The sequence below is a fragment of the Colobus angolensis genome, unplaced genomic scaffold, assembly GCF_000951035.1.
Source record: "Colobus angolensis palliatus isolate OR3802 unplaced genomic scaffold, Cang.pa_1.0 Scaffold374, whole genome shotgun sequence".
Classification (NCBI taxonomy): Eukaryota; Metazoa; Chordata; class Mammalia; order Primates; family Cercopithecidae; genus Colobus; species Colobus angolensis.
The window spans coordinates 1-17,545 of NW_012117088.1; positions in this window are offsets into that span (position 1 = coordinate 1).

A 17,545-nucleotide genomic window follows, 5' to 3' on the forward strand; every position below is an offset into this window, starting at 1 on the left:
GCAGGCGCAATTCCGTGCCCGGGAAAAATACCAATTAACGGCGCATGCGCAATTGTAATTTGAGAAAACCCAGCCCCCCGTCACCGCCCTGGCCCAACCTCTTCCCCCTGCCAGCCTATATAAGGCATTGCACTGCCACCATTAAACGAGACTTGATCAGGCTATTTGTCTTGTCTCCATTTCTCGTGTTTTCTTGTCTCCTCCATTCCCACTCCCCCTTCCAGGGTCCGTTCGACTGTCCTGCAGGACGGGACACTAGTGGAAAACCATGTATTAAATAATTGAAGCACCATGGAGAAGTAGATTATATGGGGAAAATTCTGATTTAAATAAGAAAATCACATGCTTTTCCCCAAAGGATCATGCTTTTTTTCTCTTTACTATGTCTACTACCCCACCTCACCCGCTTGCTTTAGCATTCTACCAACTCTGTTTCCAGGAGATGAACATTCTAACTGCCACTAGCATTTGTGCTAAGTAGCTGACTTGTTATGGGAAGTGTTGCTGCATGCAAGCATTTATTCATTCACGCATGCATGCATTCTTCCAACCCACCCAACTACCCATTTAACTATTCATCTCTTCCTCTTACAGACAGGCTTGAGCTCTAAAAGGTAGACAAATGTGAATTATTATAAGTAGTTTGGTGTGGCTGCAGCACAGGGTAGGACAAGGGATGGGTGAAAACTGAACTGTAAAAGGCATAGAGTTCATCAGCTACCATAATAAAGAATGGTTAGACACACTCATGACTTTATCTCCTATCCCTGTAGGCCTTGTCTGTAATCCCCCTGCTACATGAGCAGGCATTGTGTACATAGCATAGCAGTGGCTTCCAGGAGCTTCGCTCTCTCCCATTCAACTGCTCCCTGATATTTAATTTGGTACCTCTCCAGAAACACTGATTTACCCTCCCTGCTGGTTCTCTTTCCCTTCTATGTCTGTATGACACTCTGAGACCTAGCAATGGGCATGTAATTAACTACTTGACCTCTGCTCAGCTATGTGGACAGATGATACGCAATGCTTCCTTCCTTCTTTTCCATTTTTTGCCAGGATTCCAAGTTATGTTGTGTGTCCCTCTGCTGCTCAGTCTCTTGTTTCATCTTTCCCCATATGGTGTGACAGATCACTACAACAGACCATTATGGATGGGCCCCCATGTGGGAAGATGCCCTACTGAGGCAGATTAATGATTATCCTGGAGTAGTGCCACATTCTGTTTTTCGGGGGCCAAATCCGGATGCTACTGAGGAATTTTTTTTTTTTTTTAAACCCATAGGCACTTAATTGTGCAATGTTATACTTTCCAATGCCAGCTGCTCATCAAATTATAAGATGAAACAAGAAGATTTATAATCCTTGAAATTTCAGCTGAGCCTATGTTGTCACAGAGGCACTCCTTACCATATGGCCCTTCCTTTTGCAAGGTTCCAAGAAACCCACCAGGGCATTGAGTCCCAAGTGTTAATTTCATTTTGTCTGTTTACTTCCTGTTATAATGAGATAAAATACAATGAAATACTTCCATTCCATTCATTATTTTTTCTTTGAATCTTATGTCCTCTTCAAATATAAGTGCTTCTCTCCATAAATACATGATTCTTCTTCCAAAAATGTTTCAGCATTTCTTACTGTAAATTTGTCTTGTACAGCTATTCCTTGTTTTTCACCTGAACTATCATGTTTCCCTTGCCTATGATTACCTTCATTGTCTTCATTCTAGTTAACTATAAGCATTTCCATAATTTTTATAGTAACAATGTTTTGCCCACCTCAATTCAAGGATCTTTGCCAAAATAAAAATATATAGGACACAGTTGTCTCGGTATCATTTTGCCGCAATGTCAGTAGAAAAATAAATTTATTTACATACTTCTCCTCCAAGCCTCTTCTGTACCTGTGTACATAACTTAGGAGCTAAAACATCTCATTCAACATGTAAATAATAGATCTCAGGTATTTGGAGGATGTTATTTAAAAAAAAAAAACCCTCAATCAGTGGACTTTTAGATGAAAGCAATCATCATGGATATCTGAAAGAAGATATTGAAAAGGAAGATAGTGGTCTGCCTGGAGAAGAGCAAAATAGCTTCAACTGCATTTCATGGTGAGTGCCGCCCAGAGTTATAGCTGTGCAGAGCTGCAGGAACTCCTACAAAACCAAGAGATTTGAAGGTGGAGAACAAAAATGGGAAATTTAAGGTCAAGTCATGGACAATTAACTGAATAATTTATAAGACTGAAAGTGGAAAGTAAGTAAAAACACTTTTTAATGTGATTTAAATGAGTTGAATTATTTGAAAACTAAATTTAGCATAAAAGGAACTATATTCAATCTTGAAAAGATATAAAGAAAGGAAAAAAGCTTACTTCTTCAAAAGCCAAAGAGAAATTCCAGCCAGAATAGATAAGTAGAAGCAGAATTAACTATACCCCATTTACCATACCCCAGTGGGCAGGTCCTAGAGGAAAAGAGGATATACATGAGGGGTATATGTCTCCACTAAAAGTGCACACCAAAAAGCCAGACTGACTGGATTCAAATCCTGGCTCTGCCATTTACTAGCTGGGTAATCTAGCCAAGTTGTCTAACCTCTTCATGTTTCAGTTTCCCCATCTGTAAGAGAATGATAATAATGTACTTCAAAAATTGATTATGAGGACTAAAGGGGAAAATATATATATACACACACACATATATAAATACATGCATATATACACACACACGTGTATATATATATATGTCTATGTATATGCATATATATATTTACACATGTATATATGTATATATGTAAATATATATGTAGACATCTATATCTACACATGTATATATACACACACATATATACACACACACATATATATACATACACACATGTATATTTTCTAAAACAGTTGCTGACTCATGGGAAGCACTACATAGGAATTTGTTGTTGTTGTTGGTATAGGACAAAACCAAGAAGCAAGAAGGAACTTATGTTATTTTGACCTTTGTGATGCCAACCAATATAGGGATAGCACTAGAATTCTAAACAACTTTGACAGCATCTGGGGGATGAACAAAGGGAAGGGAGAAAGGAAGAAGAGTGATGCCTTAAAAATAATTTCTGCATAGCTTTCTTTTTTCAGGGCTGAGTCCAACCAGACTAACTCAAGAATCTTTGTCCACATTCTTAGTCCCTCGATTCCTTGTAATCAGAGCTATAAATGCATCTCACTACATATACTCAAGGACATACTTCTGCCACCCTTCTGGAAATTACCTAGGGTTTTTGCTGTTTACAATCAACTACTTTTAAACCAGATGAGGTCCCAGCTCTCTACCCTCTACTGAATTCACCCCCAATCACATTAAGAGGCCCAGAAGATTTTAAAAAGTAGAGATGGGTAGAAAAAATGAACAACGTGAAGGGAAGAGCTCAAGCAAAAGTAGAAAAAAAGGAGACATGAAGATAAATTCTTGTCATATATGTACTAGAACACAAATACATGTAAGAAAAGTGAGAGAGCTGGGATTGGACAGTTATGAGAAATGCTCTGGTGAAAACATTGTACTTAGCATGGGTGACAATACAGTAGGGTATGGTAACCCACGGAAGAGAATATTCGTTAGTGTTTGTAGTGTAGAAACAAAGCGTTTAGGAGTCAGAAGATCTGTTCTCTAGTTAGATAACCTTGCTCATGTCACTTCTCTAACCCTCAGTTTTCTTAATGTTTCCATTTTCAGAATATGTATGGAATTTTTGCTATGTACCAAGCATCATGAGAGGTACTCTATGGGACTCAAAATTAAATAACAGTATCTGTACAATTAAAAAGTCAGACCAAGAGACCTGTTCTGTACATCCCAACTCTAACATGCCATAGCAGTTTCACAATCTAGTTAATGAAGGACAGCCAAAAATATTCACCACTTAGTGCATATAATCTGTAGATTATTGAACCCTGAAGAATTTTGTTAAGATTAACTATCAATGGCCTGGCAATCATTTCACTCTTTCCAGGTGAATCAACAGGTAAAGAAAATTTGATAAAGAGTGATTGATTCCCTATACTGCCTGAGAAATTAATTGCATGTGAGAATGAGAAAAAAATGGAAGTACAATATAACAATAATCAGGACAGACATTATCTTGTCTAATTTTAATCAACTCGATTTATATAGAGATTTGACTAGCTGATTAATTCTTTCTCAGTTTGTGTGTTTTTAGGTGATTTGTGATTTTTTTTAAATGTCTCTTTTTAAGAATCCCTGGCAAGCTGACATACATATGGTGAACATATGGCCTTCTCCTAATTGATTTAATTCAAAAGAGGACCCAGGGGAAAACTCTGAGCACTATCTGTTTGAGAGCTTTGGAGAATGTTTATTTCAGAGTGAAGGGTATAAGTGTGATACCATCAGAGCAGTGCAATTGAAACAGACCAGGCATTACCCACACATGGTGGGAAGTATCAATGGTATTATTCATTAGGACAATTTTAACTCAAAATCTGTGAATTGGCAGAACAATTACAAAATTCTGATGCTTATTTCAGGAAGTTTTTTGAAAAATTCCTTGCACTGAATTTCTCCAACTTGTAAAAGTGTCACTTTCCAGGTGACATTGCCCTGCTTAATTCACCAGCACACCCATTTAGAGATCATTTGCCTACATTCCAGAATGAGCTTATGTTTGCCTAATGCATCCTCCACCTGACAGAGATATTTCTGTAAACTACTGCGGAAGACATGTGCAATTGACTGCATTCCTTCCCTCCAGACTGCTATAAATAAAGCCATGTGTCTATTGTCTGTTTGTTAAATGGTTCCTAAACGATAGCAATCCAGCTGCAACAAAAACAAAATCAAGTTGAGTTCACTCTTTTTATCCTCTCTGGTTTGGCTCTCACATAAAGTCAAAATACTTGTCATTAGCTTATGATGACCTTATTGATTTGAAGCTTATTTAAATTCTTAATATTGGGTCATGGGACTAAATTATAAAAATATGACATCTGACCATGGCCCTATCAGTGTTTTTGTGTCAGTAATGCCCTAAACCCAAAGCTCATTTTGCTGTGTAACAAAAATAAAGGTCCTTCTGAGCCAAACATGGGAAATGTATATTTATTTATATATATTTCATATTCAGTTACTATAGTGTCCCTCTATATATGTGTAGATATGTGTATCTTTTTTTAAATTTTATTATTTGGAGACTGGGGTCTTACTGTGTTGCTCAGGCTGGTCTCAAACTCCTGAGCTCAAGTGATTCACCCACCTCGACCTCCCAAAGTGCTGAGATTACAAGCGAGAGCCACTGCACCCAGCCTGTGTCTTTAATATCTTGTCTCTTTAGTCCTTAGTCTGACATATGTTTCTGAAAAAATGTTGTTGAATAAATAACTGAGAATTCCCATGGTTTACATAAATAGCCATGCACTGGATAATCTTATATAGCGGTGGTAATAAGAGTACTAGTAGTAATAATACTAACAATAATATAGCTACTAGTTATTGAACTTTTACCAAGTCCAGGCATTAATGTAGATGTGCTTTGTTTTGAGACAGGGTCTCATTCTGTCACCCAGATTGTAGTGCAGTGGTGCAATGTCAGCTCACTGCAAACTCTGCCTCCTGGGCTCAAGCCATCCTCCCACCTCAGCCTCCTGAGTAGTTAGGACTACAGGTGTGCTTCACCACATCCGGTGAATTCTTAAAATTTTCTTTTTGTAGAGACAAGGTCTCAGTATATTTTCCTGACTGATCTCAAACTCCTGGACTGAAGCAATCTGCCTGTCTCAGCCTCCCAAAGTGTTGAGATTACAGGTGTAAGCCTCTGCTCCCAGCCTGTAAATGTGCTTTGAAATAAGTACTTTGTCTCATTTGATCCTAATAATAGTCCTGTGAGGCAGACCTTGTTTTTCCCAGATTATAGATCAGGGAACTGAGGTAAGGTGGTTGAACAACGGGCTAAGGACAAATAGGTAATAATACAGAATCCAAATAATCTGCTTATAATCACTAAACTATTTTAACTGAGTTCAGGGAGCACATTGTCATTTCAATGAAATTTTTTTGGAAAGCTCAACACTATTGGTTTGAGCAGCATGAAGTCTCTTACCGACCCCCTCCTCTTCTTACCTCCCTTCTCTTCTTGTAGTTAATTCTATCATATTAAATTGCTCTAGGAAATTATTAATGATCCTGTATTCAGGGACTCTAAAATAGAAGGAATGGGGATGGAAGGCTTTGATTCTGGAAATGCACTGCAGTCAAAAACAGAGATAGGAGCCAGAAAGTGTTCCTGAACTGCCCGTGTTCATTTCCATGTGCCTGAGCAGTCCTCAGAAAAATTATTGCTGCTCCTGATTCCCAACATTTTGGTCATCCTCAAATCCCTTCCAATGGAGTGGAGTATCATTGCTTCAGTTCCACAAAATATTTAAGAATTTTCCATAAGAAATTCATCCTAGAGAAGCAGCCTTTATGATCTGCTCTGTAGATTTCATCCCAGAAAACACTACTGTATTTTGATGTCTCGCGGAGGGTGCCACAAAAACAGCACTCCAGCTAGTGCTCAGGAATCAAAACTCCCCTTCCTGAAGTTCATATGGGCCATAGCACCAAGAAAAAAAGGATATATTTGTATATATGTCTTTCTTCTATATCATGACAGTATATTTTATTCTACCCAGTGGGATCCAAAGAGGCAAAATCAATCCAAATATTATTTTAGAGCTAAATATTTGCTATGTATCTATTTTATACAAAGCAGTTACAAACACTTCTAATGTCATTTCTTAATCAACTGGAACTTGAGGCTTTAGTTCTTACAATCAGTTGCAGAATTTTAAACAAACTGTACACTTAAAATTTTTGCAATTTCATGGTTAAAATGACTCTTTAATAGGAGGACTGTAGACTCATAGTTAGAGGTATCTTCTGGATACCTATATGGGTATCATCTTTGAGAATTAGAGGCAGAATTGGAGTGCATCATTTTTTTAAAGTCTTTTCACAAAATTCTTTCTAAAGCCATCCAAGTTTTCTTTCATGAACATCTCTTTAGCTGTGTAGTCAAGGTAATCATTCACTGCAGAATTCTGTGAACAGCATAGTTTCAAATATTCTTTTTCATAGGCACAGTCAGCACAGTCAGGCTACTCAAACTGTGTCCTGATTTGAGGTTTGGAAACATGGCCACAAGACATATGCAACAATTGAGCAGCACTTACTGGACATGTTGTCATCTCAATCACGGCATCACACAGTATTTTGAAGGAAGCAGGACAAGACTGATCAGTCTACAAGGGAGTTCACACCACAGAAGCAAGTGATCCTGCTTAAAATACTTCCCTCACTAAGGAAAGACAATTCAGGTAAATATTTGCATGGTGAACAATTTACATTCTTCCTTTCCTATAAATGTCTCAACCTTTCATCCAAGATCCACTTGTCGCCTGCACAAATTGCAGGTGTTGAAGCCAGATCTGTGACCCTGAAGAGCATCTTTGCCATTTCCGAATGACCTATGCATCCAAAAATGTGCCCTATGTCTATAAACAGTTGAGCTTCTGAAATTTTCTCTAAGGAACACAAAGCATATGCCATGCAGCTGGCTCACATATCACCCGTAGTGTCAGACAATTGCTCTCTGAAGTGCTCTGGTTTTCTGATCAGGAGACACCTGTCATGCTAGTCACACAGTGGGGAAATCATGGAGCTGGGATGCCAGTGATTGGGGTCTGGGCCTCACTTGGCCACCAGGATGTGTGGGTGTGGGTGTAGGCTAGTTCCATTGTTTCTCAGCCTCTACTTCCTCACTTGAAAGGTGAGCGTTTGATTACATGAGCTTTAAAGTCCTTATCCAATTCAAAACACCTGGGATTATATAACTTTACAATCAAACAGAATAATGGTAACTTACTTCAATCTACTCTGAGAGCATTTTTGTGGAATTCTATTAGTAGATACCTGGGGAGTGTATCTTTTAAGAAAAACTTTTGTAACTTTTTACTTGGAAAATTGAGCATACATCCACTCTCCGACAAATGAATGATACATTATGAATATCTTAAACTGCTGTATACTTTTTAAAATATACAAGCCATTGGCCAGTGCTAGGGGCTTAACATTCAATTTTGCACATTTGGTTGAGCATATCAATAATGGATATAAGTGAACAGAGAGTTCAGTGGAACTTATTTTATAGTGAGAAAAAAACTAGGTAAAGGTAGAAAATGACGATTTTGCCTGCTTGGAACTGTTCATCTGAATAAGTGGGATTCATTACCCAACTAGGGCAAGTGGCAAGATATAGAGCTACCCAGGAACCTCAAAGAAAATTTCCTAGAGCCTTTCAGAACCATCTCATGTCAAAGTGATTTACCACCTCAGCCATAAAGCGATCCCTCCAGGGTCAAGCTAACTCCTGCCTGAGAAGCAGCTTAGTTTAAAAGCTACCACCCAATGATAGAGTGCCCCTTCCTGACACACTGGATACCATGATATTCCTAAATCATAAGAAAAATAACCATATAGGAACTAATATTTTCACGACAGCTTATACTTAACAAAGCAGTTTCCCCTTCCCAATTCAAATTTTATTTTCAAATAAAATGCAGAAGACATTTCACACGGAGCAGTTGTTTCATTGTGTGTTGCTTTATTTTTATAATTTTCTTAGCACAAGAAATATTCAAGCCACACAACAAACTGTAAAATCCAGTTTTATTCAAAATCACAGGGCTTGACATGCTGAAAGCTTTAGAAACGTTTTCCAATTTCAGTAACGCTGAGAAGCTATACAACCTGCACCTGTAAATCCAAAGCATGAAATGGAAACAGGCAGCCATCCATCTGCATTCCATACAGAGCTATAAAACTGTCCTGGGACATGCTGAGGAGGAGCCTAAAGATGTTTCAAAGGAGAGAGTAGGAAGTTCTTTCTGACATGAGAAAAATATAGACGGCAGAGAGTTGAGGAATAGCCAGGTTTAACCCCTCAAAAGCAGATACTATTTTGTGAGTGGAAGCTTTTAAATAAACCATGGCTCCAGTGACATTTGCTTTCTTCAGGACTCATAGTCCTTCACCTGGGCTCTTTAGTCCAATTCAATAGACACCTCCTGATTGCTCAGTCTCTCTACTCGGAGTGGATTCAGAATAAGGAGCCAACCCCTCCCTATTTTAGTACTTTTCCTCCTAGCCCTTCTGAGTTTCCCCCTTGTCAATTACCAATCTCAGAGAGCCTCCATAGTCTGTCCTCTCTCTCTAACATGTCAACATATCTTAGTTGCCTTGGGACTATCCTAAAGTAGCTTGTTGTTCTGGCATAATTATTAATAGTAATGCATTTCCCTCTCAACAGTGCCCCACCTTGGAGGATAAATTTATATGGTCATCTCTGTATCTTGCCTTCTTCCCTTCCTTCTTCTGTAATATATATTTCTGCAGCATCAAAATAATACCTCAATAAGAATGTCTACCAAATTAATCCTCTATCCATGCTCTTTCTCCAAAGCTCCAGACATACAGTTCTGTTTCAGTGCTCCATATGTCTATTTCAGAGGTTTTCTAGAACCAGACTCAAACAGTTAAGTCATCTGTCCCTCGTTCTCAGCATTATTTTTATTAAAGACAACGAATAAAGCTTAATATCTTAAAGTCATTTTGTCAGTAGAATCATATATCATTTCCCGTAAGTTCTTCTGGGTCAAGAACCCATAAACATGTTTCAAACCCACATTTTACTTTCCCCACCACCAGAAGCACCTTAATCTCTCTCCCAGACTCTTACAAAATGCCAGAGAGCTACCTAGAATTAAATCAACTATGGCTCACAAAATGCTTGCTCACAGCTATTCACAAATTAGCAGTGATTCCAAAGAATGACTCAATTGATTTAAATCCCTTAGCCTAATTTTCAAGACCTTGCATATTACAACTTCAACTCAACTTGCTGATTTGAAAAAGATCTAATAGTCCGTGGCTTTATAACCCTGTATACACTTCCTTATTTCTCTTCAGTAATCAACCTTGTATTCTAGGCTTCACGCGAACTTATCTACCTATAATACATGTATTTTCAGAATAACCTATAGTTCTTTACCTTCATGGCATCTTCTATGCCATTTCTTCAGGCTAAAATATCATCTCCAAGTCTCTTACTGTAGTCTACCCATTCTTCAAGAACTTAGTCAAATAGCACTTCCTCAAATAGCCTTTTGTCTCCACTCTTCCCCCCAAGGAAGTACTGATGTTCTGTCATCTCCATCTTCACCATCACCATTATTCAGTATTTTCAGAATTCTATATTATGACCTCAGAACACTATATAACCTATCTATATTATTAACCATATATTATTATGAAGGCTCTGCTTCCTTTTAATCACAGTCACCTCCAAATGCATTTACCATATTACTGCCAGATTGGTCTTGCCAAGCATGATCATCATCATAGCATTTCCTAGATTAAAAGCTTTTAATGATTCTGTCACATAGCCTACACAAGTCCTTCTCCTTCCTGTCTACTTGGCTAGTTCCACCTAAACACAGCTCTGATGATAACTCCCCCATTACACTGTTTTTGATTATATAATTTTCTCTGCTCTCTTGCATCCAAACAAAATTAACTACTTTCTTCTCTAGGTACTAACAAACTGTACTTGAATTATTTCAGTTATCACATTATTATTTCTTGCTTAGAAGTTGTTTTTTCTACTAGATTATGGATGTTCTAAGAATGGCACTACGCTGTGGTGTGGTTAAGAGCATGGACTCTGGAGGCAGAACATAGGTTCAGAATGTAGGTCCTATCTCTGCTACCCTCTAGCAGAGTGATCTTTTCTATCAGTTAGCTATTACTACAATAATAATGCATAACAAGCAACCATAAAGTCTCAGTGGCATGGAACAATCACCAGTTTCTTGCTCATTAGTTTATGGAAACTGGAAGTTCTGCTGATTTGGGTCACATTTGCTGATTTGGGTCAAGTTTGCTGGTTTGGGCTGGGCTTGCTTATGCATTTTTGGTCAGTGTTGTGCTGGGTCTTGTCAGTGAGAGATTGCCTTAGCTGGGATAAGTCATCTCTACTACCTAGTTCTCTCATCCTCCAACAGGCCTGTTTGCTTCTCATAAGAGAAGCAAAGTTACCAGAGCATTGTAGAGTTATACATGGCCTCTTGAGACTTAGCCTGGGAACTAATGTGTCCAGAATTGGTGGGTTCTTGGTCTCGCTGACTTCAAGAATGAAGCCACGAACCCTCGCGGTGAGTGTTACAGTTCTTAAAGATGGTATGTCTGGAGTCTGTTCCTTCAGATGTTCAGATGTGTCCAGTTTCTTTCTTCTGGTGGGTTCGTGGTTTCGCTGACTTCAGGAAGGAAGCTGCAGACTTTCCTGGTGAGTGTTACAGCTCTTAAAGGCGGCGCATCTGGAGTTGTTCATTCTTCTCTTCCCAGTGGTTTTGTGGTCTAGCTGGCTGCAGGAGTGAAGCTGCAGACCTTTGTGGCCAGTGTTACAGCTCATAAAGGCAGTGTAAACCCAAAGAGTGAGCAGCACCAAGATTTATTGTAAAGAGTGAAAGAACAAACCTTCCATGGTCTGGAAGGGGACCCGAGCAGGTTACCGCTGTCTAGCTCCCTAGCCTGCTTTTATTCCCTTATCTGGCCCCACCTACATCCTGCTAATTGATCCATTTTACAGAGAGCTGATTGGTCCATTTTGACAGAGTGCTGATTGGTGCGTTTATAATCCCCAAGCTAGACACAGAGCGCTGATTGGTGTGTTTACAATCCTTTAGCTAGACAGAGTGCTAGACAGAAAAGTTCTCCAAGTCCCCACTAGGTTAGCTAGACACAGAGTGCTGATTAGTGTGTTTACAAACCCTGAGCTAGACACAGAGTGCTGATTGGTGCATTTACAATCCTTTAGCTAGACACAGAGTGCTAGACAGAAAAGTTCTGCAAGTCCCCACTAGGTTAGCTAGATACAGAGTGCTGATTGGTGCATTTACAATCCTTTAGCTAGACACAGAGTGCTAGACAGAAAAGTTCTGCAAGTCCCCACTAGGTTAGCTAGATACAGAGTACTGATTGGTGTACATAACAAACCTTGAGCTAGACACAGGGTGCTGATTGGTATATTTACAATCCCTTAGCTGGACATAAAGGTTCTCTAAGTCCCCACTAGCCTCAGGAGCCCAGCTGGCTTCACCTAGTGGATCCCACACTGGGGCTGTGGGCAGAGCTGCCCACCAGTCCCGCGCTGTGCGCCCGCACTACTCAACCCTTGGGCGGTTGATGGGACTGGGTGCCACAGCTCAGGGGGCAGCACTCGTCGGGGAGGTTCTGGCTGCACAGGAGCCCACAGTGGTGGCGAGGACGGGGCAGGGGTGGGGAAGCTTGGGCACGGGCATAGTGGGCTGCAGGTCCCAAGCCCTGCCCCACAGGGAGGCAGCTGAGGCCCTGTGAGAATTCAAGCACAGTGCCAACGGCCAGCACTGCTGGGGAACGCGGAGCACCCTCTGCAACTGCTGGCCTGGGTGCTAAGCCCCTCACTGCCCTGGGCCTGTGGCGCTGTCCAGCTGCTCCCAGTGTAGGACCCACTGAGCCCACGCCCACCCAGAACTCACGCTAGCCACAAGTGCCATGCGCAGACCCGGTTCCTGCCTATGCCTCTCCCTCCACACCTCCTGGCAAGCAGAGGGAACCGGCTCCGGCCTTGGCCAGCCCAGAGAGGGGCTCCCACAGTGCCATGGCAGGCTGAAGGGCTCCTCAAGTGCCACGAGAGTGGACCCTGAGGCTGAGGAGGCGCCAAGAGCGAGGGCTGCTAGCGTGTTGTCATCTCTCACTAACAGAATGTTATATGTGCCACAATCTATTAGCCAAAGCAAATACAGCCCAAATCCAAAGGGTGGGAAAATAGACTGCAACCCTTGATGAGAGTAACTGCAAAGACACATTGCAAAGGGCATGGATAAAGAGAGATCATTAATTTGGGCCACTTTTGCAATCAATCTACCACATCTTGGGCAGCTGCAACTTTATTTTTTTTCTTCAGATTTATTATGGTATAACCGACACATAAAAATTGTAAATATTTTAGGTGTACAACTTGATGTTTTAACATAAGTATACATCGTAAAATAACCACTCCAGCAAAGCTGATTAACATATCCTTCCCCTCATGGTTATCTTTTTGTGTGTGTATGATGACAATACTTACAGCCTACCCTTTAGAAAACTTTAGGTATGCAGTACCATATTGTTAACTACAGTCACTGTGCTATGTATTAGATCTCCAGAACTTATTCATCTTGCATAACTGAAACTTTATACCCAGGACTAACACATGCTAAGATAGCTGCTGCAGGGAGCAATGGGCAGAAGAAGAAAGACCAGGAGTGGTTGTCAGCAAGGTGGTAAAATAGGACTTAGTAACACTTGCTTCTCTTGCAGAAATGTTAATTTGAACAACTAACTATCCACAAAACCACCTTCACAAGAGCTAAGGAAACCAGATGAGAGATTAGAACACCTGGGTATAGCACAGAAATTTTAAGACACATAGGAGAAGCTAGGAAGGACAATTTCACATTAACTAAGTCACTCCTTTCCCAAACCCAGGCAGCCCAGTGTGGAAAGAGATATTTTCCACATAGGGGAAGGAGAGGAAAGTGAGGACCAAACTTTGCCTTGGTCTCCAACACCAAGCCCAATCCGGGAAAATCCAGTACCAGGCAGGCCCCCATTGTGCCAGACTTCAGACCAGTACCAGTGAACTAAGCCTGTGGGCCCACCCCAGGGCCAGGTTGGCTTCAGTGGCCCCCAAGCTCTGGACCACCCCCAGCACTCGAGTGGCCACAGTGGCCCAAACTTCAGGCCTGACCCAGCAGCAGACTCACTTCTGCAGTCTTAATCATCAGACTAGCACCATGGACCCAGCCTGTAGTCCAGATCCTGCAGCCTGCTCAGGTTTCAGGCTAGCCCAGAACCAGGTTTACCCACACAACCCTAGGTCCTAGACCCTCCTCTGCACCAAGTCAGTACGCGTGGTCTCAGATACCAGATTGGCACCTGCAAACACAGACTTCAGGTCTGCCCAGTGCCTGGGTAGACACTGCAGCCCCACTCTGTAGGTTAGCACCTGTGGCCCCATGCTCCAACAGACCCACAGTAACTTCAAGCAGAACCTAAGGTTCAGACTCATCCAGGCTCATCCAGGACTAAACCAGCCCTCACAGACTCAGGCTCCAGGCAAGCCTGCAGGACCCAAGGCGGCCCTTATGGGCCTAGCCTCCAGGGCAGCACCCACACATCCAGCCTCCAGGTCAACTCCAGAAGACACAGCCTCCCAGCCAGTTCCCATGACTCTAGGCCCTAGGATAGCACTCATGATCCCAGACATCATGCTGGCCACCAGAGACCCAGGCTCTACACCTACCCCAGCATCAGGCTGGTCCTCATGGTCCCAGAAATTAGTAACCAAGGGTCAAGTCCTTCTCCAGGAGACTCAGGGTTCAGACTTACTCCAGTAGACCCTAGTGCCAGGCCAACTCCCACAGACCAAGGATCCAGCAATACCCCTCCAGACTCAGGCTTCAGGCCAGTCCTCCCGGACCCAAGATTTGGGTCTTCCCTAATAGGCTCAGTTTCCAGACCTGCCCCAGCACCAGGCCAGCCTTTATGGAATCAAGCTCCAGGCACGTCCCAGTGGACTCAGGTACTGACTCATCCCAGAACCTGGCCAACATCTGTAGACTCAGACTTAAGGCCTACCCCAGTGCCAGGCCAGTCTTATGGATTCAGGTTTCAGCCAGCCCCCTCAGATACATGGTACAGGCTCACTCACCTATTGATTGAATCTTTCAATCAATCAGTCAATCAATCTATCAGTAGGTCTACTCTAGTGGATCCAGGCTCCAGGACCAAACTTCCTGGAGCCTGGCCAGTCTCCTGCTGACCCAGGCACCAGACCAGCCCGCCTGAGGACTCCAGCAGCAATCCTACCTGCAGACCACATAAGACAGCCTGCCTAGAATCTCTGGTTTGGCTGTTCGATGAAGTATTTTCTAAACAAACCCATTCTGCAAAGACTGGAATAAGCCCTTACTTCTTCACATATGCAGACATTACTTTAAGGCAACAAGAAACATGAGAAATCAAGAGGACATAACACCACCAATAGAACAGAATAATCTCCCAATAGCTGATATTGGAATGGAAATATATGAAATGCCTGATAAGGAATTCAAAATACTTGTTTTAAGAAACTTAGTGCACTTCAGAAAAATATAGAAAAACAATTCAGTGAAATCAAATAAACAAATGACCAAAATGATAAATTAAACACGGGGATTAAATTATATTTTTAAAAAATCAAACAAAAATTCTGGAGCTAAAATAATAAAATGAATAAAAATTTAAAAATCTAATAGCATCAATGCAAGAATAAAGCAGAATTAAGAATCTGAATTCAAAGACAGATTATTCAAAAATATAAAATCAGAGGAGAAAAGAAAAGAAATAAAATTTATAGGATTTACAAGACAGCAACTATTCCAGTTATAGGAGTTCATTTCAAACAAGAGAAAGACAAGGGGGTAGAAAGTTTATTTAAAGAAATGATGGAAGAAAACTTTCAAAATTTGGAAAGAGATTTAAAATATTCAGGTACAGAAAGATCAAAAGTCTCCAATCAGACTCAATCCAAACAAAACTACACCAGGACATTAAAATAATACTGTTAAAAATCAAACAAAAAGAGGATGCTGAAGTCAGCAAGAGAAGATAGGCAAACACATATAAGGTTCAATAAGGTTAGCAATGGATTTCTCAGCAGCAACTTCAAAGGCTAGAAGAGAGTGGGCTGGTATATTCAAAATGCTAAAGGGAAAAAAACTGGCAAGCAAGAATTACAGTACTCAAAAAAGCTGTCCTTCAGAAATGGAGAGATAAAGAGCAGCTGTGCTGTGCTAGTGGTCTGCTCCAGCCCTAGTCATCTCAGACTCTTCAAAGCTCAAAGGCAAGAATGGCTAAGGCAGCCAAACAGCAGAGATAGAAGGCCACCCCTCCCTCTGGGATCTCCACCCCTGGGAGGTTTGGAACAGCTGCTGGCCAGAAAACACCAGCAGAGGTAGCTGGAGACCCTGTTCAGGGGGTCCCACCAGTGAGGAAGAAGGGTATCAGAGACCTGCTTAAAAAAGAAGTCTGGCCACATTTTCATAGAGTAGCTGTGCTGTGCTGGGGATCTACTCCAGCTCCTGATCACCTTGGACTCTCCAAAGCCCAAAGACATGAACAACTAAAGTGGCCAAACAGCAAAGATAGCAGACTACCTCTCCCACTGGGAGCTCCAGCCTAGGGTGGTTTGAAACTACTGTCAACTGGAAAACACAAGAGGGGGTGACTGGAGATGCTTGTTGGAAGATTCTGCCCAGTGAAGAGAAACAGGAACCAAGATCTGCATGAATAAGCAGCCTGATTACTTCTCCATAAAGCTTCTGGGCTGTGCTGAGGGACTGTTCCAGTCCCTAGTTGTCTCAGATTCCCTAGAGCCCTAAAGCAACAATGGCTAAAGCTGTGAAACAGCAAAGATGGTGATCTGCCTCTACCTCTGTCTCAGGGAGGTGTAACGCTACTACCAGTGGCTGGCTGGAGTTCCAAGCCAGTGGGCCTTATCCTGTGAGGTACAGTGCAAGTAAGACCTGCAGCCCATCACTGCTTGGCCCCTGGATTCAATCCATTTCCTAGGGCTAACCCCCCAATTTGGTGGAGTTGCAGCTGCTTTTTCTGGGAAGCCTGAGTATCTAAGGCTATGGGGGCTGTGCATGTGCCTGACCAGCTGTTCTGCCAAGACTCCACATAGCTCTGTGTGTCAGGCTGAAGGCCCTGGCAGAGTGGGTTCACAAAGGGATCACCTGACCCAATGGTTGTAAAGATCTATGGGATAAGTGTGGATTCCTGGGGTTACTCACTCACTCACCACTTCCCTGGGTGGGAGAGGCTTCCCTGGTTCTGTGTCACTCCCAGGTGGGCAGTCATCCTGCCTTACTTTTCTCCATTCTTTATGAGTCAAGTTGTTCACTTGATTCGTTCCAATGTGTATATCTCCAACATGATCCTACATATAGAAAATTCTAAAGACTTTACCCAAAACTGTTAGAATAAAGAAATTCAGTAATGTTGCAAGATAAAAAATCATAAAGTCAGTAGCATTTATATGCACTAACAAAGAACTAACCAAGGATAAATTTTTTAAAAATCTCATTTATAATGACTAAAATTATAGAAAAAATAAAAACATTTAGGAATAAATGTAACCAAGAAGGTAAAATACCTATGCACTTAAAACTATAAGATATTGATAAAAGAAACAGAAGAAGACACAAAATAATGAAAAAAAAATCCCATGTTCATGGAAAGAATATTGTTAAAATGTTCATACTACTCAAAGTAATCTACATACTCAACACAATCCCTATAAAAAAAATCCAATCACTTTTTTTTTACAAAAATAGAAAAAACAATCTTAAAATCAGCATGTAACCAAAA